The 24,715-nt window shown below is 44.0% G+C and overlaps 1 long non-coding RNA gene across 21 annotated transcripts in view; it reads right to left on the reverse strand.

Moving 5' to 3' along the window:
- Positions 1 to 24,715, reverse strand: part of LOC307181468 — a 1,676,472-nt gene that overhangs the window by 347,692 nt on the left and 1,304,065 nt on the right. The window contains exon 3 of one of the 21 annotated variants that reach the window (XR_013826840.1): positions 10,630 to 10,707. The exons of 19 other annotated variants lie outside the window; for them this stretch is intronic. This is a non-coding gene — a long non-coding RNA (uncharacterized lncRNA). Of the gene's footprint in view, positions 1 to 10,629; positions 10,708 to 16,942; positions 17,025 to 24,715 lie in introns of all 21 variants that reach the window. One more of the 21 variants, XR_013826841.1, reaches the window with a different exon arrangement.

Below are 24,715 nucleotides of genomic sequence, written 5' to 3' on the forward strand. Positions count from 1 at the left end.
TACAGGGGCATAAACGCAGCAGTGATAGGATTGGAGAGGTGCGGTGAGCAAATGAAGACCCTTTGAAGTCATATTGCATGGTACCCATTCCACGGGTTTCAACTACCCAGGTTTTAGGTATTCTTCCTTCAGCTAAAACATGCATGTGGAACCCAAGTATGATCAACCATGTCAATGGGAGACGTGTTCAAATATGTCTCAGTTTTCCTCCCCTGGAACTCGGGTGCAACATTCCAGACGCTTTACTAACACTCTCCCCACTTGGAGAGTTAGCGCCTTTAACCTCCTGTTTGGCCCAGTTTGCAATTTCTGCGGAAGATGAACAGGAAGAGCGAGAACCAATGAGAGGCTAGCTGGAGGTGTCTGGACGGGCAAATTTAACTCTCATTTCCCACCAGGAAGAGGAAATAACCAAAGGCTCAGTGTGCCGTGCCGGAACCAGATTAGGGCCTGAAGCCATCCTGCGGTGTTGCGGCCAGGTCACAAGAAAGCGAGTTGAAGAAAGGAGCTCAGGGGCACTGTAATTCACAAACCTGCAGAGTTATAAATGACAGCTATCGTCCAAAAATAGACTGAAGTAAGGCTGCCAAGAGGACTTGAAAGCGGGGCAGAATTGCAGGAAACCGATTTCAGGAGGTAGACTGGAATTGCATTGAAAGCATAGGAAAAGAGGCAGAACGTCCACAATGATGCACTTGGCCAAAAAGGGCGTATGCGTTTTTTCCTGAATATATTCAGGAAAAAACGCATACGCCCTTTTTGGCCAACCAAGCAAGCTTGCAAAGGAAATCTGCAGTACAATGAAGTCTCACTTCCCCCCGGTCCAAAGGGCCATCAGAAAAAAGGGTAAAATCCAGAAAGGCAGGACAGGCCATGGAGAACTGGGAGCCTTGTTATGCTGATGGGCGGGATGTAAATTGCCAACAACCACTTGGGAGAAGTGTATGGTGTTTCCTGAAACATCTAAAAAACAAAGCAACAGAACCTAGGGCACTTCCACTTATGGTCCTATAGCTTAGGGAAATTAAAATCAAAAAGACACAGCCACCTCAAAGTTCGGAACGGCTCTGTTTACAAGAACCTCGTTTACAGTACAAGTTCAACATCGCAGAAAGTGAAAAATGGATAAAGAAGTTGTGGTATTTACTTACAAAGCAATATCACTCAGCAATGAAATCTGTGTCATCAGGCCCTTAGCAGCACAATGAGTGGATTCAGGTATGATGATTCTAACTGAAATAAGTCACACAGAAAAAGAAACATCATAAGATATCAGTAATACACGGAATGGAAACTTGGCTACACAGGAACTGAATTACAGAACAGAACAGGTTCTCAAATTTAGAAAACCAACTTATGCTTGCTTAAGGGGAAAGGTGAGTTGGGGTGCTTCATAAAACCAGAGATTCAAATGAGCACAGATAAAGTTCATTAAGCCAAATATGGAATAGACAAGAGCTACTCCTTGCTCAACGAAATGGACTCAACACCGCATATTAAACGCCTAAGAATGTACCTGACTAGTAAGTATCTTAAAACCTATGGATTGCTATGTCTCCGAAAGAGAATCAAGCATGTGTACAGGGGCATAAACGCAGCAGTGATAGGATTGGAGAGGTTCGGTGAGCAAATGAAGACCCTTTGAAGTCATATTGCATGGTACCCATTCCACGGGTTTCAACTACCCAGGTTTTAGGTATTCTTCCTTCAGCTAAAACATGCATGTGGAACCCAGAGTATGATCAACCATGAGATCGGGAGACGTGTTCAAATATGTCTCAGTTTTCCTCCCCTGGTACTCGGGTGCAACATTCCAGACGCTTTACTAACACTCTCCCCAGTTGGAGAGTCAGCGCCTTTAACATCCTGTTTGGCCCAGTTTGCAATTTCTGTGGAAGATGAACAGGAATAGCGAGAACCAATGAGAGACTAGCTGGAGGTGTCTGGACGGGCAAATTTAACTCTCATTTCCCACCAGGAAGAGGAATTAACCAAAGGCTCAGCGTGCCGTGCCGGAACCAGATTAGCGCCTGAAGCCATCCTGCGGTGTTACGGCCAGCTCACAAGAAAGCGAGTTGAAGAAAGAGCTCAGGGGCACTGTAATTCACAAACCTGCAGAGTTATAAATGACAGCTATCGTCCAAAAATAGACTGAAGTAAGGCTGCCAAGAGGACTTGAAAGCGGTGCAGAATTGCAGGAAACCGATTTCAGGAGGTAGACTGGAATTGCATTGAAAGCATAGGAAAAGAGGCAGAACGTCCACAATGATGCACTTGGCCAAAAAGGGCGTATGCGTTTTTTCCTGAATATATTCAGGAAAAAACGCATACGCCCTTTTTGGCCAACCAAGCAAGCTTGCAAAGGAAATCTGCACTACAATGAAGTCTCACTTCCCCCCGGTCAAAAGGGCCATCTGAAAAAAGTGTAAAATCCAGAAAGGCAGGACAGGCCATGGAGAACTGGGAGCCTTGTTATGCTGAAGGGCGGGATGTAAATTGCCAACAACCACTCGGGAGAAGTGTATGGTGTTTCCTGAAACATCTAAAAAACAAAGCAACAGAACCTAGGGCACTTCCACTTATGGTCCTATAGCTTAGGGAAATTAAAATCAAAAAGACACAGCCACCTCAAAGTTCGGAACGGCTCTGTTTACAAGAACCTCGTTTACAGTACAAGTTCAACATCGCAGAAAGTGAAAAATGGATAAAGAACTTGTGGTATTTACTTACAAAGCAATATCACTCAGCAATGAAATCTGTGTCATCAGGCCCTTAGCAGCACAATGAGTGGATTCAGGTATGATGATTCTAACTGAAATAAGCCACACAGAAATAGAAACATCATAAGATATCAGTAATACACGGAATGTAAACTTGGCTACACAGGAAATGAATTACAGAAGAGAACAGGTTCTCAAATTTAGAAAACCAACTTATGCTTGCTTAAGGGGAAAGGTGAGTTGGGGTGCTGCATAAAACCAGAGATTGAAATGAGCACAGATAAAGTTCCTTAAGCCAAATATGGAATAGACAAGAGCTACTCCTTGCTCAACGAAATGGACTCAACACCGCATATTAAACGCCTAAGAATGTACCTGACTAGTAAGTATCTTAAAACCTATGGATTGCTATGTCTCCGAAAGAGAATCAAGCATGTGTACAGGGGCATAAACGCAGCAGTGATAGGATTGGAGATGTTCGGTGAGCAAATGAAGACCCTTTGAAATCATATTGCATTGTACCCATTCCATGGTTTTCAACTACCCAGGTTTTAGGTATTCTTCCTTCAGCTAAAACATGCATGTGGAACCCAGAGTATGATCAACCATGTGATCGGGAGACGTGTTCAAATATGTCTCAGTTTTCGTACCCTGGTACTCGGGTGCAACATTCCAGATGCTTTACTAACACTCTCCCGACTTGGAGAGTCAGTCCCTTTAACCTCCTGTTTGGCCCAGTTTGCAATTTCTGTGGAAGATGAACAGGAATAGCGAGAACCAATGAGAGACTAGCTGGAGGTGTCTGGATGGGCAAATTTAACTCTCATTTCCCACCAGGAAGAGGAATTAACCAAAGGCTCAGCGTGCCGTGCCAGAACCAGATTAGGGCCTGAAGCCATCCTGCGGTGTTGCGGCCAGGTCACAAGAAAGCGAGTTGAAGAAAGGAGCTCAGGGGCACTGTAATTCACAAACCTGCAGAGTTATAAATGACAGCTATCGTCCAAAAATATACTGAAGTAAGGCTGCCAAGAGGACTTGAAAGCGGGGCAGCATTGCAGGAAACCGATTTCAGGAGGTAGACTGGAATTGCATTGAAAGCATAGGAAAAGAGGCAGAACGTCCACAATGATGCACTTGGCCAAAAAGGGCGTATGCGTTTTTTCCTGAATATATTCAGGAAAAAACGCATACGCCCTTTTTGGCCAACCAAGCAAGCTTGCAAAGGAAATCTGCACTACAATGAAGTCTCACTTCCCCCCGGTCAAAAGGGCCATCTGAAAAAAGTGTAAAATCCAGAAAGGCAGGACAGGCCATGGAGAACTGGGAGCCTTGTTATGCTGAAGGGCGGGATGTAAATTGCCAACAACCACTCGGGAGAAGTGTATGGTGTTTCCTGAAACATCTAAAAAACAAAGCAACAGAACCTAGGGCACTTCCACTTATGGTCCTATAGCTTAGGGAAATTAAAATCAAAAAGACACAGCCACCTCAAAGTTCGGAACGGCTCTGTTTACAAGAACCTCGTTTACAGTACAAGTTCAACATCGCAGAAAGTGAAAAATGGATAAAGAACTTGTGGTATTTACTTACAAAGCAATATCACTCAGCAATGAAATCTGTGTCATCAGGCCCTTAGCAGCACAATGAGTGGATTCAGGTATGATGATTCTAACTGAAATAAGCCACACAGAAATAGAAACATCATAAGATATCAGTAATACACGGAATGTAAACTTGGCTACACAGGAAATGAATTACAGAAGAGAACAGGTTCTCAAATTTAGAAAACCAACTTATGCTTGCTTAAGGGGAAAGGTGAGTTGGGGTGCTGCATAAAACCAGAGATTGAAATGAGCACAGATAAAGTTCCTTAAGCCAAATATGGAATAGACAAGAGCTACTCCTTGCTCAACGAAATGGACTCAACACCGCATATTAAACGCCTAAGAATGTACCTGACTAGTAAGTATCTTAAAACCTATGGATTGCTATGTCTCCGAAAGAGAATCAAGCATGTGTACAGGGGCATAAACGCAGCAGTGATAGGATTGGAGATGTTCGGTGAGCAAATGAAGACCCTTTGAAGTCATATTGCATTGTACCCATTCCATGGTTTTCAACTACCCAGGTTTTAGGTATTCTTCCTTCAGCTAAAACATGCATGTGGAACCCAGAGTATGATCAACCATGTGATCGGGAGACGTGTTCAAATATGTCTCAGTTTTCGTACCCTGGTACTCGGGTGCAACATTCCAGATGCTTTACTAACACTCTCCCGACTTGGAGAGTCAGTCCCTTTAACCTCCTGTTTGGCCCAGTTTGCAATTTCTGTGGAAGATGAACAGGAATAGCGAGAACCAATGAGAGACTAGCTGGAGGTGTCTGGATGGGCAAATTTAACTCTCATTTCCCACCAGGAAGAGGAATTAACCAAAGGCTCAGCGTGCCGTGCCAGAACCAGATTAGGGCCTGAAGCCATCCTGCGGTGTTGCGGCCAGGTCACAAGAAAGCGAGTTGAAGAAAGGAGCTCAGGGGCACTGTAATTCACAAACCTGCAGAGTTATAAATGACAGCTATCGTCCAAAAATATACTGAAGTAAGGCTGCCAAGAGGACTTGAAAGCGGGGCAGCATTGCAGGAAACCGATTTCAGGAGGTAGACTGGAATTGCATTGAAAGCATAGGAAAAGAGGCAGAACGTCTACAATGATGCACTTGGCCAAAAAGGGCGTATGCGTTTTTTCCTGAATATATTCAGGAAAAAACGCATACGCCCTTTTTGGCCAACCAAGCAAGCTTGCAAAGGAAATCTGCACTACAATGAAGTCTCACTTCCCCCCAGTCAAAAGGGCCATCTGAAAAAAGTGTAAAATCCAGAAAGGCAGGACAGGCCATGGAGAACTGGGAGCCTTGTTATGCTGATGGGCGGGATGTAAATTGCCAACAACCACTCGGGAGAAGTGTATGGTGTTTCCTGAAACATCTAAAAAACAAAGCAACAGAACCTAGGGCACTGCCACTTATGGTCCTATAGCTTAGGGAAATTAAAATCAAAAAGACACAGCCACCCCAAAGTTTGGAACGGCTCTGTTTACAAGAACCTCGTTTACAGTACAAGTTCCACATCGCAGAAAGTGAAAAATGGATAAAGAAGTTGTGGTATTTACTTACAAAGCAATATCACTCAGCAATGAAATCTGTGTCATCAGGCCCTTAGCAGCACAATGAGTGGATTCAGGTATGATGATTCTAACTGAAATAAGTCACACAGAAAAAGAAACATCATAAGATATCAGTAATACACGGAATGTAAACTTGGCTACACAGGAACTGAATTACAGAACAGAACAGGGTCTAAAATTTAGAAAACCAACTTATGCTTGCTTAAGGGGAAAGGTGAGTTGGGGTGCTGCATAAAACCAGAGATTGAAATGAGCACAGATAAAGTTCCTTAAGCCAAATATGGAATAGACAAGAGCTACTCCTTGCTCAACGAAATGGACTCAACACCACATATTAAACGCCTAAGAATGTACCTGACTAGTAAGTATCTTAAAACCTATGGATTGCTATGTCTCCGAAAGAGAATCAAGCATGTGTACAGGGGCATAAACGCAGCTGTGATAGGATTGGAGAGGTTCGGTGAGAAAATGAAGACCCTTTGAAGTCATATTGCATGGTACCCATTCCACGGCTTTAACCTACCCAGGTTTAAGGTATTCTTCCTTCAGCTAAAACATGCATGTGGAACCTAGAATATGATCAACCATGTGATCGGGAGACGTGTTCAAATATGTCTCAGTTTTCGTACCCTGGTACTCGGGTGCAACATTCCAGACGCTTTACTAACACTCATCCGACTTGGAGAGTCAGTCCCTTTAACCTCTTGTTTGGCCCAGTTTGCAATTTCTGCGGAAGATGAACAGGAATAGCGAGAACCAATGAGAGGCTAGCTGGAGGTGTCTGGACGGGCAAATTTAACTCTCATTTCCCACCAGGAAGAGGAAATAACCAGAGGCTCAGCGTGCCGTGCCAGAATCAGATTAGGGCCTGAAGCCATCCTGCGGTGTTGCGGCCAGCTCAAAAGAAAGCGAGTTGAAGAAAGGAGCTCAGGGGCACTGTAATTCACAAACCTGCAGAGTTATAAATGACAGCTATCGTCCAAAAATAGACTGAAGTAAGGCTGCCAAGAGGACTTGAAAGCGGGGCAGAATTGCAGGAAACCGATTTCAGGAGGTAGACTGGAATTGCATTGAAAGCATAGGAAAAGAGGCAGAACGTCCACAATGATGCACTTGGCCAAAAAGGGCGTATGCGTTTTTTCCTGAATATATTCAGGAAAAAACGCATACGCCCTTTTTGGCCAACCAAGCAAGCTTGCAAAGAAAATCTGCACTACAATGAAGTCTCACTTCCCCCCGGTCAAAAGGGTCATCTGAAAAAAGGGTAAAATCCAGAAAGGCAGGACAGGCCATGGAGAACTGGGAGCCTTGTTATGCTGATGGGCGGGATGTAAATTGCCAACAGACACTCGGGAGAAGTGTATGGTGTTTCCTGAAACATCTAAAAAACAAAGCAACAGAACCTAGGGCACTTCCACTTATGGTCCTATAGCTTAGGGAAATTAAAATCAAAAAGACACAGCCACCCCAAAGTTTGGGACGCCTCTGTTTACAAGAACCTCGTTTACAGTACAAGTTCAACATCGCAGAAAGTGAAAAATGGATAAAGAACTTGTGGTATTTACTTACAAAGCAATATCACTCAGCAATGAAATCTGTGTCATCAGGCCCTTAGCAGCACAATGAGTGGATTCAGGTATGATGATTCTAACTGAAATAAGTCACACAGAAAAAGAAACATCATAAGATATCACTAATACACGGAATGTAAACTTGGCTACACAGGAACTGAATTACAGAACAGAACAGGGTCTCAAATTTAGAAAACCAACTTATGCTTGCTTAAGGGGAAAGGTGAGTTGGGGTGCTGCATAAAACCAGAGATTGAAATGAGCACAGATAAAGTTCCTTAAGCCAAATATGGAATAGACAAGAGCTACTCCTTGCTCAACGAAATGGACTCAACACCGCATATTAAACGCCTAAGAATGTATCTGACTAGTAAGTATCTTAAAACCTATGGATTGCTATGTCTCCGAAAGAGAATCAAGCATGTGTACAGGGGCATAAACGCAGCAGTGATAGGATTGGAGAGGTTCGTGAGCAAATGAAGATCCTTTGAAGTCATATTGCATGGTACCCATTCCACGGGTTTCAACTACCCAGGTTTAAGGTATTCTTCCTTCAGCTAAAACATGCCTGTGGAACCTAGAGTATGATCAACCATGTGATCGGGAGACGTGTTCAAATATTTCCCAGTTTTCCTCCCCTGGTACTCGGGTGCAACATTCCAGACGCTTTACTAACACTCTCCCCACTTGGAGAGTCAGTCCCTTTAACCTCCTGTTTGGCCCAGTTTGCAATTTCTGCGGAAGATGAACAGGAATAGCGAGAACCAATGAGAGGCTAGCTGGAGGTGTCTGGACGGGCAAATTTAACTCTCATTTCCCACCAGGAAGAGGAATTAACCAAAGGCGCAGCGTGCCGTGCCGGAACCAGATTAGGGCCTGAAGCCATCCTGCGGTGTTGCGGCCAGCTCAAAAGAAAGCGAGTTGAAGAAAGGAGCTCAGGGGCACTGTAATTCACAAACCTGCAGAGTTATAAATGACAGCTATCGTCCAAAAATAGACTGAAGTAAGGCTGCCAAGAGGACTTGAAAGCGGGGCAGAATTGCAGGAAACCGATTTCAGGAGGTAGACTGGAATTGCATTGAAAGCATAGGAAAAGAGGCAGAACGTCCACAATGATGCACTTGGCCAAAAAGGGCGTATGCGTTTTTTCCTGAATATATTCAGGAAAAAACGCATACGCCCTTTTTGGCCAACCAAGCAAGCTTGCAAAGGAAATCTGCACTACAATGAAGTCTCACTTCCCCCCGGTCAAAAGGGCCATCTGAAAAAAGTGTAAAATCCAGAAAGGCAGGACAGGCCATGGAGAACTGGGAGCCTTGTTATGCTGATGGGCGGGATGTAAATTGCCAACAGACACTTGGGAGAAGTGTATGGTGTTTCGTGAAACATCTAAAAAACAAAGCAACAGAGCCTAGGGCACTTCCACTTATGGTCCTATAGCTTAGGGAAATTAAAATCAAAAAGACACAGCCACCCCAAAGTTTGGGACGCCTCCGTTTACAAGAACCTCGTTTACCGTACAAGTTCAATATGACAGAAAGTGAAAAACGGATAAAGAACTTGTGGTACTTACGTACAATGCAGTATCACTCAGCAATGAAATCTATGTCATCAGGCCCGTAGCAGCATCATGAGTGGATTCAGGTACGATGATTCTAACTGAAATAAGTCACACAGAAAAAGAAACATCATAAGATATCACTAATACACGGAATGTAAACTTGGCTACACAGGAACTGCATTCCAAAACAGAACAGGGTCTCAAATTTAGAAAACCAACTTATGCTTGCTTAAGGGGAAAGGTGAGTTGGGGTGCTGCATAAAACCAGAGATTGAAATGAGCACAGATAAAGTTCCTTAAGCCAAATATGGAATAGACAAGAGCTACTCCTTGCTCAACGAAATGGACTCAAAACCCCATATTAAACGCCTAAGAATGTACCTGACTAGTAAGTATCTTAAAACCTATGGATTGCTATGTCTCCAAAAGAGAATCAAGCGTGTGTACAGGGGCATAAACGCAGCAGTGATAGGATTGGAGAGGTTCGGTGAGCAAATGAAGACCCTTTGAAGTCATATTGCACGGTACCCATTCCACGGGTCTCAACTCTCCAGGTTTAAGGTATTCTTCCTTCAGCTAAAACATGCATGTGGAACCCAGAGTATGATCAACCATGTGAACGGGAGACGTGTTCAAATATGTCTCAGTTTTCGTCCCCTGGTACTCAGGTGCAACATTCCAGACGCTTTACTAACACTCTCCCGACTTGGAGAGTCAGTCCCTTTAACCTCCTGTTTGGCCCAGTTTGCAATTTCTGCGGAAGTTGAACAGGAATAGCGAGAACCAATGAGAGGCTAGCTGGAGGTGTCTGGATGGGCAAATTTAACTCTCATTTCGCACCAGGAAGAGGAATTAACCAAAGGCTCAGCATGCCGGGCCGGAACCAAATTAGGGCCTGAAGCCATCCTGCGGTGTTGCGGCCAGCTCACAAGAAAGCGAGTTGAAGAAAGGAGCTCAGGGGCACTGTAATTCACAAACCTGCAGAGTTATAAATGACAGCTATCGTCCAAAAATAGACTGAAGTAAGGCTGCCAAGAGGACTTGAAAGCGGGGCAGAATTGCAGGAAACCGATTTCAGGAGGTAGACTGGAATTGTATTGAAAGCATAGGAAAAGAGGCAGAACGTCCACAATGATGCACTTGGCCAAAAAGGGCGTATGCGTTTTTTCCTGAATATATTCAGGAAAAAACGCATACGCCCTTTTTGGCCAACCAAGCAAGCTTGCAAAGGAAATCTGCACTACAATGAAGTCTCACTTCCCCCCGGTCAAAAGGGCCATCTGAAAAAAGTGTAAAATCCAGAAAGGCAGGACAGGCCATGGAGAACTGGGAGCCTTGTTATGCTGATGGGCGGGATGTAAATTGCCAACAGACACTTGGGAGAAGTGTATGGTGTTTCCTGAAACATCTAAAAAACAAAGCAACAGAGCCTAGGGCACTTCCACTTATGGTCCTATAGCTTAGGGAAATTAAAATCAAAAAGACACAGCCACCCCAAAGTTTGGAACGGCTCTGTTTACAAGAACCTCGTTTACAGTACAAGTTCAACATCGCAGAAAGTGAAAAATGGATAAAGAAGTTGTGGTAATAACTTACAAAGCAATATCACTCAGCAATGAAATCTATGTCATCAGGCACTTAGCAGCACAATGAGTGGATTCAGGTATGATGATTCTAACTGAAATAAGTCACACAGAAAAAGAAACATCATAAGATATCAGTAATACACGGAATGGAAACTTGGCTACACAGGAACTGAATTACAGAACAGAACAGGGTCTCAAATTTAGAAAACCAACTTATGCTTGCTTAAGGGTAAAGGTGAGTTGGGGTGCTGCATAAAACCAGAGATTGAAATGAGCACAGATAAAGTTCCTTAAGCCAAATATGGAATAGACAAGAGCTACTCCTTGCTCAACGAAATGGACTCAACACCGCATATTAAACACCTAAGAATGTACCTGACTAGTAAGTATCTTAAAACCTATGGATTGCTATGTCTCCGAAAGAGAATCAAGCATGTGTACAGGGGCATAAACGCAGCAGTGATAGGATTGGAGAGGTTCGTGAGCAAATGAAGACCCTTTGAAGTCATATTGCATGGTACCCATTCCACGGGTTTCACCTACCCAGGTTTAAGGTATTCTTCCTTCAGCTAAAACATGCATGTGGAACCTAGAGTATGATCAACCATGTGATCGGGAGACGTGTTCAAATACTTCTCAGTTTTCGTACCCTGGTACTCGGGTGCAACATTCCAGACGCTTTACTAACACACTCCCGACTTGGAGAGTCAGTCCCTTTAACCTCCTGTTTGGCCCAGTTTGCAATTTCTGCGGAAGATGAACAGGAATAGCGAGAACCAATGAGAGACTAGCTGGAGGTGTCTGAACGGGCAAACTTAACTCTCATTTCCCACCAGGAAGAGGAATTAACCAAAGGCTCAGCGTGCCGTGCCGGAACCAGATTAGGGCCTGAAGCCATCCTGCGGTGTTGCGGCCAGCTCAAAAGAAAGCGAGTTGAAGAAAGGAGCTCAGGGGCACTGTAATTCACAAACCTGCAGAGTTATAAATGACAGCTATCGTCCAAAAATAGACTGAAGTAAGGCTGCCAAGAGGATTTGAAAGCGGGGCAGAATTGCAGGAAACCGATTTCAGGAGGTAGACTGGAATTGCATTGAAAGCATAGGAAAAGAGGCAGAACGTCCACAATGATGCACTTGGCCAAAAAGGGCGTATGCGTTTTTTCCTGAATATATTCAGGAAAAAACGCATACGCCCTTTTTGGCCAACCAAGCAAACTTGCAAAGGAAATCTGCACTACAATGAAGTCTCACTTCCCCCCGGTCAAAAGGGCCATCTGAAAAAAGTGTAAAATCCAGAAAGGCAGGACAGGCCATGGAGAACTGGGAGCCTTGTTATGCTGATGGGCGGGATGTAAATTGCCAACAGACACTCGGGAGAAGTGTATGGTGTTTCCTGAAACATCTAAAAAACAAAGCAACAGAGCCTAGGGCACTTCCACTTATGGTCCTATAGCTTAGGGAAATTAAAATCAAAAAGACACAGCCACCCCAAAGTTTGGGACGCCTCTGTTTACAAGAACCTCGTTTACCATACAACTTCAATATCACAGAAAGTGAAAAATGGATAAAGAACTTGTGGTACTTACGTACAATGCAGTATCACTCAGCAATGAAATCTATGTCATCAGGCCCATAGCAGCATAATGAGTGGATTCAGGTACGATGATTCTAACTGAAATAAGTCACACAGAAAAAGAAACATCATAAGATATCACTAATACACGGAATGTAAACTTGGCTACACAGGAACTGAATTACAGAACAGAACAGGGTCTCAAATTTAGAAAACCAACTTATGCTTGCTTAAGGGGAAAGGTGAGTTGGGGTGCTGCATAAAACCAGAGATCGAAATGAGCACAGATAAAGTTCCTTAAGCCAAATATGGAATAGACAAGAGCTACTCCTTGCTCAACGAAATGGACTCAACACCGCATATTAAACGCCTAAGAATGTACCTGACTAATAAGTATCTTAAAACCGATAGATTGCTATATCTCCGAAAGAGAATCAAGCATGTGTACAGGGGCATAAACGCAGCAGTGATAGGATTGGAGAGGTTCGGTGAGCAAATGAAGACCCTTTGAAGTCATATTGCATGGTACCCATTCCACGGGTTTCAACTACCCAGGTTTTAGGTATTCTTCCTTCAGCTAAAACATGCATGTGGAACCCAGAGTATGATCAACCATGTGATCGGGAGACGTGTTCAAATATGTCTCAGTTTTCCTCCCCTGGTACTCGGGTGCAACATTCCAGATGCTTTACTAACACTCTCCCCAGTTGGAGAGTCAGCGCCTTTGACCTCCTGTTTGGCCCAGTTTGCAATTTCTGCGGAAGATGAACAGGAATAGCGAGAACCAATGAGAGGCTAGCTGGAGGTGTCTGGACGGGCAAATTTAACTCTCATTTCCTACCAGGAAGAGGAAATAACCAAAGGCTCAGCGTGCCATACCGGAACTAGATTAGGTCCTGAAGCCATCCTGCGGTGTTGCGGCCAGCTCAAAAGAAAGCGAGTTGAAGAAAGGAGCTCAGGGGCACTGTAATTCACAAACCTGCAGAGTTATAAATGACAGCTATCGTCCAAAAATAGACTGAAGTAAGGCTGCCAAGAGGACTTGAAAGCGGGGCAGTATTGCAGGAAACCGATTTCAGGAGGTAGACTGGAACTGCATTGAAAGCATAGGAAAAGAGGCAGAACGTCCACAATGATGCACTTGGACAAAAAGGGCGTATGCGTTTTTTCCTGAATATATTCAGGAAAAAACGTATACGCCCTTTTTGGCCAACCAAGCAAGCTTGCAAAGGAAATCTGCACTACAATGAAGTCTCACTTCCCCCCGGTCAAAAGGGCCATCTGAAAAAAGTGTAAAATCCAGAAAGGCAGGACAGGCCATGGAGAACTGGGAGCCTTGTTATGCTGATGGGCGGGATGTAAATTGCCAACAACCACTCGGGAGAAGTGTATGGTGTTTCCTGAAACATCTAAAAAACAAAGCAACAGAACCTTGGGCACTTCCACTTATGGTCCTATAGCTTAGGGAAATTAAAATCAAAAAGACACAGCCACCCCAAAGTTTGGGACGCCTCTGTTTACAAGAACCTCGTTTACAGTACAAGTTCAACATCGCAGAAAGTGAAAAATGGATAAAGAACTTGTGGTATTTACTTACAAAGCAATATCACTCAGCAATGAAATCTGTGTCATCAGGCCCTTAGCAGCACAATGAGTGGATTCAGGTATGATGATTCTAACTGAAATAATTCACACAGAAAAAGAAACATCATAAGATATCAGTAATACACGGAATGTAAACTTGGCTACACAGGAACTGAATTACAGAACAGAACAGGGTCTCAAATTTAGAAAACCAACTTATGCTTGCTTAAGGGTAAAGGTGAGTTGGGGTGCTGCATAAAACCAGAGATTGAAATGAACACAGATAAAGTTCCTTAAGCCAAATATGGAATAGACAAGAGCTACTCCTTGCTCAACGAAATGGACTCAACACCCCATATTAAACGCCTAAGAATGTACCTGACTAGTAAGTATCTTAAAACCTATGGATTGCTATGTCTCCGAAAGAGAATCAAGCATGTGTACAGGGGCATAAACGCATCAGTGATAGGATTGGAGAGGTTCGGTGAGCAAATGAAGACCCTTTGAAGTCATATTGCATGGTACCCATTACACGGGTCTTAACTCTCCAGGTTTAAGGTATTCTTCCTTCAGCTAAAACATGCATGTGGAACCCAAGTATGATCAACCATGTGAACGGGAGACGTGTTCAAATATGTCTCAGTTTTCCTCCCCTGGTACTCGGGTGCAACATTCCAGACGCTTTACTAACACTCTCCCCACTTGGAGAGTCAGCGCCTTTAACCTCCTGTTTGGCCCAGTTTGCAATTTCTGCGGAAGATGAACAGGAATAGCGAGAACCAATGAGAGGCTAGCTGGAGGTGTCTGGACGGGCAAATTTAACTCTCATTTCCCACCAGGAAGAGGAAATAACCAAAGGCTCAGCATGCCGGGCCGGAACCAGATTAGGGCCTGAAGCCATCCTGCGGTGTTGCGGCCAGGTCACAAGAAAGCGAGTTGAAGAAAGGAGCTCAGGGGCACTGTAATTCACAAACCTGCAGAGTTATAAATGACAGCTATCGTCCAAAAATGACTGAAGTAAGGCTGCCAAGCGGACTTGAAAGCGGGGCAGAATTGCAGGAAACCGATTTCAGGAGGTAGACTGGAATTGCATTGAAAGCATAGGAAAAGAGGCAGAACGTCCACAATGATGCACTTGGCCAAAAAGGGCGTATGCGTTTTTTCCTGAATATATTCAGGAAAAAACGCATACGCCCTTTTTGGCCAACCAAGCAAACTTGCAAAGGAAATCTGCACTACAATGAAGTCTCACTTCCCCCCGGTCAAAAGGGCCATCTGAAAAAAGTGTAAAATCCAGAAAGGCAGGACAGGCCATGGAGAACTGGGAGCCTTGTTATGCTGATGGGCGGGATGTAAATTGCCAACAGACACTCAGGAGAAGTGTATGGTGTTTCCTGAAACATCTAAAAAACAAAGCAACAGAGCCTAGGGCACTTCCACATATGGTCCCATAGCTTAGGGAAATTAAAATCAAAAAGACACAGCCACCCCAAAGTTTGGGACGCCTCTGTTTACAAGAACCTCGTTTACAGTACAAGTTCAATATCACAGAAAGTGAAAAATGGATAAAGAACTTGTGGTACTTACGTACAATGCAGTATCACTCAGCAATGAAATCTATGTCATCAGGCCCGTAGCAGCATCATGAGTGGATTCAGGTACGATGATTCTAACTGAAATAAGTCACACAGAAAAAGAAACATCATAAGATATCACTAATACACGGAATGTAAACTTGGCTACACAGGAACTGAATTACAGAACAGAAAAGGTTCTCAAATTTAGAAAACCAACTTATGCTTGCTTAAGGGGAAAGGTGAGTTGGGGTGCTGCATAAAACCAGAGATTGAAATGAGCACAGATAAAGTTCCTTAAGCCAAATATGGAATAGACAAGAGCTACTCCTTGCTCAACGAAATGGACTCAACACCCCATATTAAACGCCTAAGAATGTACCTGACTAGTAAGTATCTTAAAACCTATGGATTGCTATGTCTCCGAAAGAGAATCAAGCATGTGTACAGGGGCATAAACGCAGCAGTGATAGGATTGGAGAGGTTCGGTGAGCAAATGAAGACCCTTTGAAGTCATATTGCACGGTACCCATTCCACGGGTCTCAACTCTCCGGGTTTAAGGTATTCTTCCTTCAGCTAAAACATGCATGTGGAACCCAGAGTATGATCAACCATGTGAACGGGAGACGTGTTCAAATATGTCTCAGTTTTCCTACCCTGGTACTCGGGTGCAACATTCCAGACGCTTTACTAACACTCTCCCGACTTGGAGAGTCAGTCCCTTTAACCTCCTGTTTGGCCCAGTTTGCAATTTCTGCGGAAGATGAACAGGAATAGCGAGAACCAATGAGAGGCTAGCTGGAGGTGTCTGGACGGGCAAATTTAACTCTCATTTCCCACCAGGAAGAGGAATTAACCAAAGGCTCAGCGTGCCATGCCAGAACCAGATTAGGGCCTGAAGACATCCTGCGGTGTTGCGGCCAGCTCAAAAGAAAGCGAGTTGAAGAAAGGAGCTCAGGGGCACTGTAATTCACAAACCTGCAGAGTTATAAATGACAGCTATTGTCCAAAAATATACTGAAGTAAGGTTGCCAAGAGGACTTGAAAGCGGGGCAGAATTACAGGAAACCGATTTCAGGAGGTAGACTGGAATTGCATTGAAAGCATAGGAAAAGAGGCAGAACGTCCACAATGATGCACTTGGCCAAAAAGGGCGTATGCGTTTTTTCCTGAATATATTCAGGAAAAAACGCATACGCACTTTTTGGCCAACCAAGCAAACTTGCAAAGGAAATCTGCACTACAATGAAGTCTCACTTCCCCCCGGTCAAAAGGGCCATCTGAAAAAAGTGTAAAATCCAGAAAGGCAGGACAGGCCATGGAGAACTGGGAGCCTTGTTATGCTGATGGGCGGGATGTAAATTGCCAACAGACACTCAGGAGAAGTGTATGGTGTTTCCTGAAACATCTAAAAAACAAAGCAACAGAGCCTAGGGCACTTCCACTTATGGTCCTATAGCTTAGGGAAATTAAAATCAAAAAGACACAGCCACCCCAAAGTTTGGGATGCCTCTGTTTACAAGAACCTCATTTACCGTACAAGTGCAATATCACAGAAAGTGAAAAATGGATAAAGAACTTGTGGTACTTACGTACAATGCAGTATCACTCAGCAATGAAATCTATGTCATCAGGCCCGTAGCATCATAATGAGTGGATTCAGGTACGATGATTCTAACTGAAATAAGTCACACAGAAAAAGAAACATCATAAGATATCACTAATACACGGAATGTAAACTTGGCTACACAGGAACTGCATTCCAAAACAGAACAGGGTCTCAAATTTAGAAAACCAACTTATGCTTGCTTAAGGGGAAAGGTGAGTTGGGGTGCTGCATAAAACCAGAGATTGAAATGAGCACAGATAAATTTCCTTAAGCCAAATATGGAATAGACAAGAGCTACTCCTTGCTCAACGAAATGGACTCAAAACCCCATATTAAACGCCTAAGAATGTACCTGACTAGTAAGTATCTTAAAACCTATGGATTGCTATGTCTCCAAAAGAGAATCAAGCGTGTGTACAGGGGCATAAACGCAGCAGTGATAGGATTGGAGAGGTTCGGTGAGCAAATGAAGACCCTTTGAAGTCATATTGCACGGTACCCATTCCACGGGTCTCAACTCTCCAGGTTTAAGGTATTCTTCCTTCAGCTAAAACATCCATGTGGAACCCAGAGTATGATCAACCATGTGAACGGGAGACGTGTTCAAATATCTCTCAGTTTTCCTACCCTGGTATTCGGGTGCAACATTCCAGACGCTTTACTAACACTCTCCCCACTTGGAGAGTCAGTCCCTTTAACCTCCTGTTTGGCCCAGTTTGCAATTTCTGCGGAAGATGAACAGGAATAGCGAGAACCAATGAGAGGCTAGCTGGAGGTGTCTGGACGGGCAAATTTAACTCTCATTTCCCACCAGGAAGAGGAATTAACCAAAGGCTCAGCGTGCCGTGCCGGAACCAGATTAGGGCCTGAAGCCATCCTGCGGTGTTGCGGCCAGCTCAAAAGAAAGCGAGTTGAAGAAAGGAGCTCAGGGGCACTGTAATTCACAAACCTGCAGAGTTATAAATGACAGCTATCGTCCAAAAATAGACTGAAGTAAGGCTGCCAAGAGGACTTGAAAGCGGGGCAGAATTGCAGGAAACCGATTTCAGGAGGTAGACTGGAATTGCATTGAAAGCATAGGAAAAGAGGCAGAACGTCCACAATGATGCACTTGGCCAAAAAGGGCGTATGCGTTTTTTCCTGAATATATTCAGGAAAAAACGCATACGCCCTTTTTGGCCAACCAAGCAAGCTTGCAAAGGAAATCTGCACTACAATGAAGTCTCACTTCCCCCTGGTCAAAAGGGCCATCTGAAAAAAGTGTAAAATCCAGAAAGGCAGGACAGGCCATGGAGAACTGGGAACCTTGTTATGCTGATGGGCGGGATGTAAATTGCCAACAGACACTTGGGAAAAGTGTATGGTGTTTCGTGAAACATCTAAAAAACAAAGCAACAGAGCCTAGGGCACTTCCACTTATCGTCCTATAGCTTAGGGAAATTAAAATCAAAAAGACACAGCCACCCCAAAGTTTGGGACGCCTCCGTTTACAAGAACCTCGTTTACCGTACAAGTTCAATATGACAGAAAGTGAAAAATGGATAAAGAACTTGTGTTACTTACGTACAATGCAGTATCACTCAGCAATGAAATCTATGTCATCAGGCCCGTAGCAGCATCATGAGTGGATTCAGGTACGATGATTCTAACTGAAATAAGTCACACAGAAAAAGAAACATCATAAGATATCACTAATACACGGAATGTAAACTTGGCTACACAGGAACTGCATTCCAAAACAGAACAGGGTCTCAAATTTAGAAAACCAACTTATGCTTGCTTAAGGGGAAAGGTGAGTTGGGGTGCTGCATAAAACCAGAGATTGAAATGAGCACAGATAAAGTTCCTTAAGCCAAATATGGAATAGACAAGAGCTACTCCTTGCTCAACGAAATGGACTCAAAACCCCATATTAAACGCCTAAGAATGTACCTGACTAGTAAGTATCTTAAAACCTATGCATTGCTATGTCTCCAAAAGAGAATCAAGCGTGTGTACAGGGGCATAAACGCAGCAGTGATAGGATTGGAGAGGTTCGGTGAGCAAATGAAGACCCTTTGAAGTCATATTGCACGGTACCCATTCCACGGGTCTCAACTCTCCAGGTTTAAGGTATTCTTCCTTCAGCTAAAACATGCATGTGGAACCCAGAGTATGATCAACCATGTGAACGGGAGACGTGTTCAAATATGTCTCAGTTTTCCTCCCCTGGTACTCGGGTGCAACATTCCAGACGCTTTACTAACACTCTCCCGACTTGGAGAGTCAGTCCCTTTAACCTCCTGTTTGGCCCAGTTTGCAATTTCTGCGGAAGATGAACAGGAATAGCGAGAACCAATGAGAGGCTAGCTGGAGGTGTCTGGACGGGCAAATTTAACTCTCATTTCCCACCAGGAAGAGGAATTAACCAAAGGCTCAGCATGCCGGGCCGGAACCAAATTAGGGCCTGAAGCCATCCTGCGGTGTTGCGGCCAGGTCACAAGAAAGCGAGTTGAAGAAAGGAGCTCAGGGGCACTGTAATTCACAAACCTGCAGAGTTATAAATGACAGCTATCGTCCAAAAATAGACTGAAGTAAGGCTGCCAAGAGGACTTGAAAGCGGGGCAGAATTGCAGGAAACCGATTTCAGGAGGTAGACTGGAATTGTATTGAAAGCATAGGAAAAGAGGCAGAACGTCCACAATGATGCACTTGACCAAAAAGTGCGTATGCGTTTTTTCCTGAATATAGTCAGGAAAAAACGCATACGCACTTTTTGGCCAACCAAGCAAGCTTGCAAAGGAAATCTGCACTACAATGAAGTCTCACTTCCCCCTGGTCAAAAGGGCCATCTGAAAAAAGTGTAAAATCCAGAAAGGCAGGACAGGCCATGGAGAACTGGGAGCCTTGTTATGCTGATGGGCGGGATGTAAATTGCCAACAGACACTTGGGAGAAGTGTATGGTGTTTCCTGAAACATCTAAAAAACAAAGCAACAGAGCCTAGGGCACTTCCACTTATGGTCCTATAGCTTAGGGAAATTAAAATCAAAAAGACACAGCCACCCCAAAGTTTGGAACGGCTCTGTTTACAAGAACCTCGTTTACAGTACAAGTTCAACTTCGCAGAAAGTAAAAAATGGATAAAGAAGTTGTGGTAATCACTTACAAAGCAATATCACTCAGCAATGAAATCTATGTCATCAGGCCCTTAGCAGCACAATGAGTGGATTCAGGTATGATGATTCTAACTGAAATAAGTCACACAGAAAAAGAAACATCATAAGATATCAGTAATACACGGAATGGAAACTTGGCTACACAGGAACTGAATTACAGAACAGAACAGGGTCTCAAATTTAGAAAACCAACTTATGCTTGCTTAAGGGTAAAGGTGAGTTGGGGTGCTGCATAAAACCAGAGATTGAAATGAGCACAGATAAAGTTCCTTAAGCCAAATATGGAATAGACAAGAGCTACTCCTTGCTCAACGAAATGGACTCAACACCGCATATTAAACGCCTAAGAATGTACCTGACTAGTAAGTATCTTAAAACCTATGGATTGCTATGTCTCCGAAAGAGAATCAAGCATGTGTACAGGGGCATAAACGCAGCAGTGATAGGATTGGAGAGGTTCGGTGAGCAAATGAAGACCCTTTGAAGTCATATTGCATGGTACCCATTCCACGGGTTTCACCTACCCAGGTTTAAGGTATTCTTCCTTCAGCTAAAACATGCATGTGGAACCTAGAGTATGATCAACCATGTGATCGGGAGACGTGTTCAAATATTTCTCAGTTTTCGTACCCTGGTACTCGGGTGCAACATTCCAGACACTTTACTAACACTCTCCCGACTTGGAGAGTCAGTCCCTTTAACCTCCTGTTTGGCCCAGTTTGCAATTTCTGCGGAAGATGAACAGGAATAGCGAGAACCAATGAGAGACTAGCTGGAGGTGTCTGAACGGGCAAATTTAACTCTCATTTCCCACCAGGAAGAGGAATTAACCAAAGGCTCAGCGTGCCGTGCCGGAACCAGATTAGGGCCTGAAGCCATCCTGCGGTGTTGCGGCCAGGTCACAAGAAAGCGAGTTGAAGAAAGGAGCTCAGGGGCACTGTAATTCACAAACCTGCAGAGTTATAAATGACAGCTATCGTCCAAAAATAGACTGAAGTAAGGCTGCCAAGAGGACTTGAAAGCGGGGCAGAATTGCAGGAAACCGATTTCAGGAGGTAGACTGGAACTGCATTGAAAGCATAGGAAAAGAGGCAGAACGTCCACAATGATGCACTTGGCCAAAAAGGGCGTATGCGTTTTTTCCTGAATATATTCAGGAAAAAACGTATACGCCCTTTTTGGCCAACCAAGCAAGCTTGCAAAGGAAATCTGCACTACAATGAAGTCTCACTTCCCCCCGGTCAAAAGGGCCATCTGAAAAAAGTGTAAAATCCAGAAAGGCAGGACAGGCCATGGAGAACTGGGAGTCTTGTTATGCTGATGGGCGGGATGTAAATTGCCAACAACCACTCGGGAGAAGTGTATGGTGTTTCCTGAAACATCTAAAAAACAAAGCAACAGAACCTTGGGCACTTCCACTTATGGTCCTATAGCTTAGGGAAATTAAAATCAAAAAGACACAGCCACCCCAAAGTTTGGGACGCCTCTGTTTACAAGAACCTCGTTTACAGTACAAGTTCAACATCGCAGAAAGTGAAAAATGGATAAAGAACTTGTGGTATTTACTTACAAAGCAATATCACTCAGCAATGAAATCTGTGTCATCAGGCCCTTAGCAGCACAATGAGTGGATTCAGGTATGATGATTCTAACTGAAATAAGTCACACAGAAAAAGAAACATCATAAGATATCAGTAATACACGGAATGTAAACTTGGCTACACAGGAACTGAATTACAGAACAGAACAGGGTCTCAAATTTAGAAAACCAACTTATGCTTGCTTAAGGGTAAAGGTGAGTTGGGGTGCTGCATAAAACCAGAGACTGAAATGAACACAGATAAAGTTCCTTAAGCCAAATATGGAATAGACAAGGGCTACTCCTTGCTCAACGAAATGGACTCAACACCCCATATTAAACGCCTAAGAATGTACCTGACTAGTAAGTATCTTAAAACCTATGGATTGCTATGTCTCCGAAAGAGAATCAAGCATGTGTACAGGGGCATAAACGCAGCAGTGATAGGATTGGAGAGGTTCGGTGAGCAAATAAAGACCCTTTGAAGTCATATTGCATGGTACCCATTACACGGGTCTTAACTCTCCAGGTTTAAGGTATTCTTCCTTCAGCTAAAACATGCATGTGGAACCTAGAGTATGATCAACCATGTGAACGGGAGACGTGTTCAAATATGTCTCAGTTTTCCTCCCCTGGTACTCGGGTGCAACATTCCAGACGCATTACTAACACTCTCCCCACTTGGAGAGTCAGCGCCTTTAACCTCCTGTTTGGCCCAGTTTGCAATTTCTGCGGAAGATGAACAGGAATAGCGAGAACCAATGAGAGGCTAGCTGGAGGTGTCTGGACGGGCAAATTTAACTCTCATTTCCCACCAGGAAGAGGAAATAACCAAAGGCTCAGCATGCCGGGCCGGAACCAGATTAGGGCCTGAAGCCATCCTGCGGTGTTGCGGCCAGGTCACAAGAAAGCGAGTTGAAGAAAGGAGCTCAGGGGCACTGTAATTCACAAACCTGCAGAGTTATAAATGACAGCTATCGTCCAAAAATAGACTGAAGTAAGGCTGCCAAGCGGACTTGAAAGCGGGGCAGAATTGCAGGAAACCGATTTCAGGAGGTAGACTGGAATTGCATTGAAAGCATAGGAAAAGAGGCAGAACGTCCACAATGATGCACTTGGCCAAAAGGGGCGTATTCGTCTTTTCCTGAATATATTCAGGAAAAAACGCATACGCCCTTTTTGGCCAACCAAGCAAGCTTGCAAAGGAAATCTGCACTACAATGAAGTCTCACTTCCCCCCGGTCAAAAGGGCCATCTGAAAAAAGTGTAAAATCCAGAAAGGCAGGACAGGCCATGGAGAACTGGGAGCCTTGTTATGCTGATGGGCGGGATGTAAATTGCCAACAGACACTCAGGAGAAGTGTATGGTGTTTCCTGAAACATCTAAAAAACAAAGCAACAGAGCCTAGGGCACTTCAACTTATGGTCCTATAGCTTAGGGAAATTAAAATCAAAAAGACACAGCCACCCCAATGTTTGGGATGCCTCTGTTTACAAGAACCTCGTTTACCGTACAAGTGCAATATCACAGAAAGTGAAAAATGGATAAAGAACTTGTGGTACTTACGTACAATGCAGTATCACTCAGCAATGAAATCTATGTCATCAGGCCCGTAGCAGCATAATGAGTGGATTCAGGTACGATGATTCTAACTGAAATAAGTCACACAGAAAAAGAAACATCATAAGATATCACTAATACACGGAATGTAAACTTGGCTACACAGGAACTGCATTCCAAAACAGAACAGGGTCTCAAATTTAGAAAACCAACTTATGCTTGCTTAAGGGGAAAGGTGAGTTGGGGTGCTGCATAAAACCAGAGATTGAAATGAGCACAGATAAAGTTCCTTAAGCCAAATATGGAATAGACAAGAGCTACTCCTTGCTCAACGAAATGGACTCAAAACCCCATATTAAACGCCTAAGAATGTACCTGACTAGTAAGTATCTTAAAACCTATGGATTGCTATGTCTCCAAAAGAGAATCAAGCGTGTGTACAGGGGCATAAACGCAGCAGTGATAGGATTGGAGAGGTTCGGTGAGCAAATGAAGACCCTTTGAAGTAATATTGCACGGTACCCATTCCACGGGTCTCAACTCTCCAGGTTTAAGGTATTCTTCCTTCAGCTAAAACATCCATGTGGAACCCAGAGTATGATCAACCATGTGAACGGGAGACGTGTTCAAATATGTCTCAGTTTTCCTACCCTGGTACTCGGGTGCAACATTCCAGACGCTTTACTAACAATCTCCCCACTTGGAGAGTCAGTCCCTTTAACCTCCTGTTTGGCCCAGTTTGCAATTTCTGCGGAAGATGAACAGGAATAGCGAGAACCAATGAGAGGCTAGCTGGAGGTGTCTGGACGGGCAAATTTAACTCTCATTTCCCACCAGGAAGAGGAATTAACCAAAGGCTCAGCATGCCGTGCTGGAACCAGATTAGGGCCTGAAGCCATCCTGCGGTGTTGCGGCCAGGTCACAAGAAAGCGAGTTGAAGAAAGGAGCTCAGGGGCACTGTAATTCACAAACCTGCAGAGTTATAAATGACAGCTATCGTCCAAAAATATACTGAAGTAAGGCTGCCAAGAGGACTTGAAAGCGGGGCAGAATTGCAGGAAACCGATTTCAGGAGGTAGACTGGAATTGCATTGAAAGCATAGGAGAAGAGGCAGAACGTCCACAATGATGCACTTGGCCAAAAAGGGCGTATGCGTTTTTTCCTGAATATATTCAGGAAAAAACGCATACGCCCTTTTTGGCCAACCAAGCAAGCTTGCAAAGGAAATCTGCACTACAATGAAGTCTCACTTCCCCCCGGTCAAAAGGGCCATCTGAAAAAAGTGTAAAATCCAGAAAGGCAGGACAGGCCATGGAGAACTGGGAGCCTTGTTATGCTGATGGGCGGGATGTAAATTGCCAACAGACACTCGGGAGAAGTGTATGGTGTTTCCTGAAACATCTAAAAAACAAAGCAACAGAGCCTAGGGCACTTCCACTTATGGTCCTATAGCTTAGG

Source organism: Stenella coeruleoalba, assembly GCF_951394435.1.
Source record: "Stenella coeruleoalba genome assembly, contig: scaffold_28, whole genome shotgun sequence".
Classification (NCBI taxonomy): Eukaryota; Metazoa; Chordata; class Mammalia; order Artiodactyla; family Delphinidae; genus Stenella; species Stenella coeruleoalba.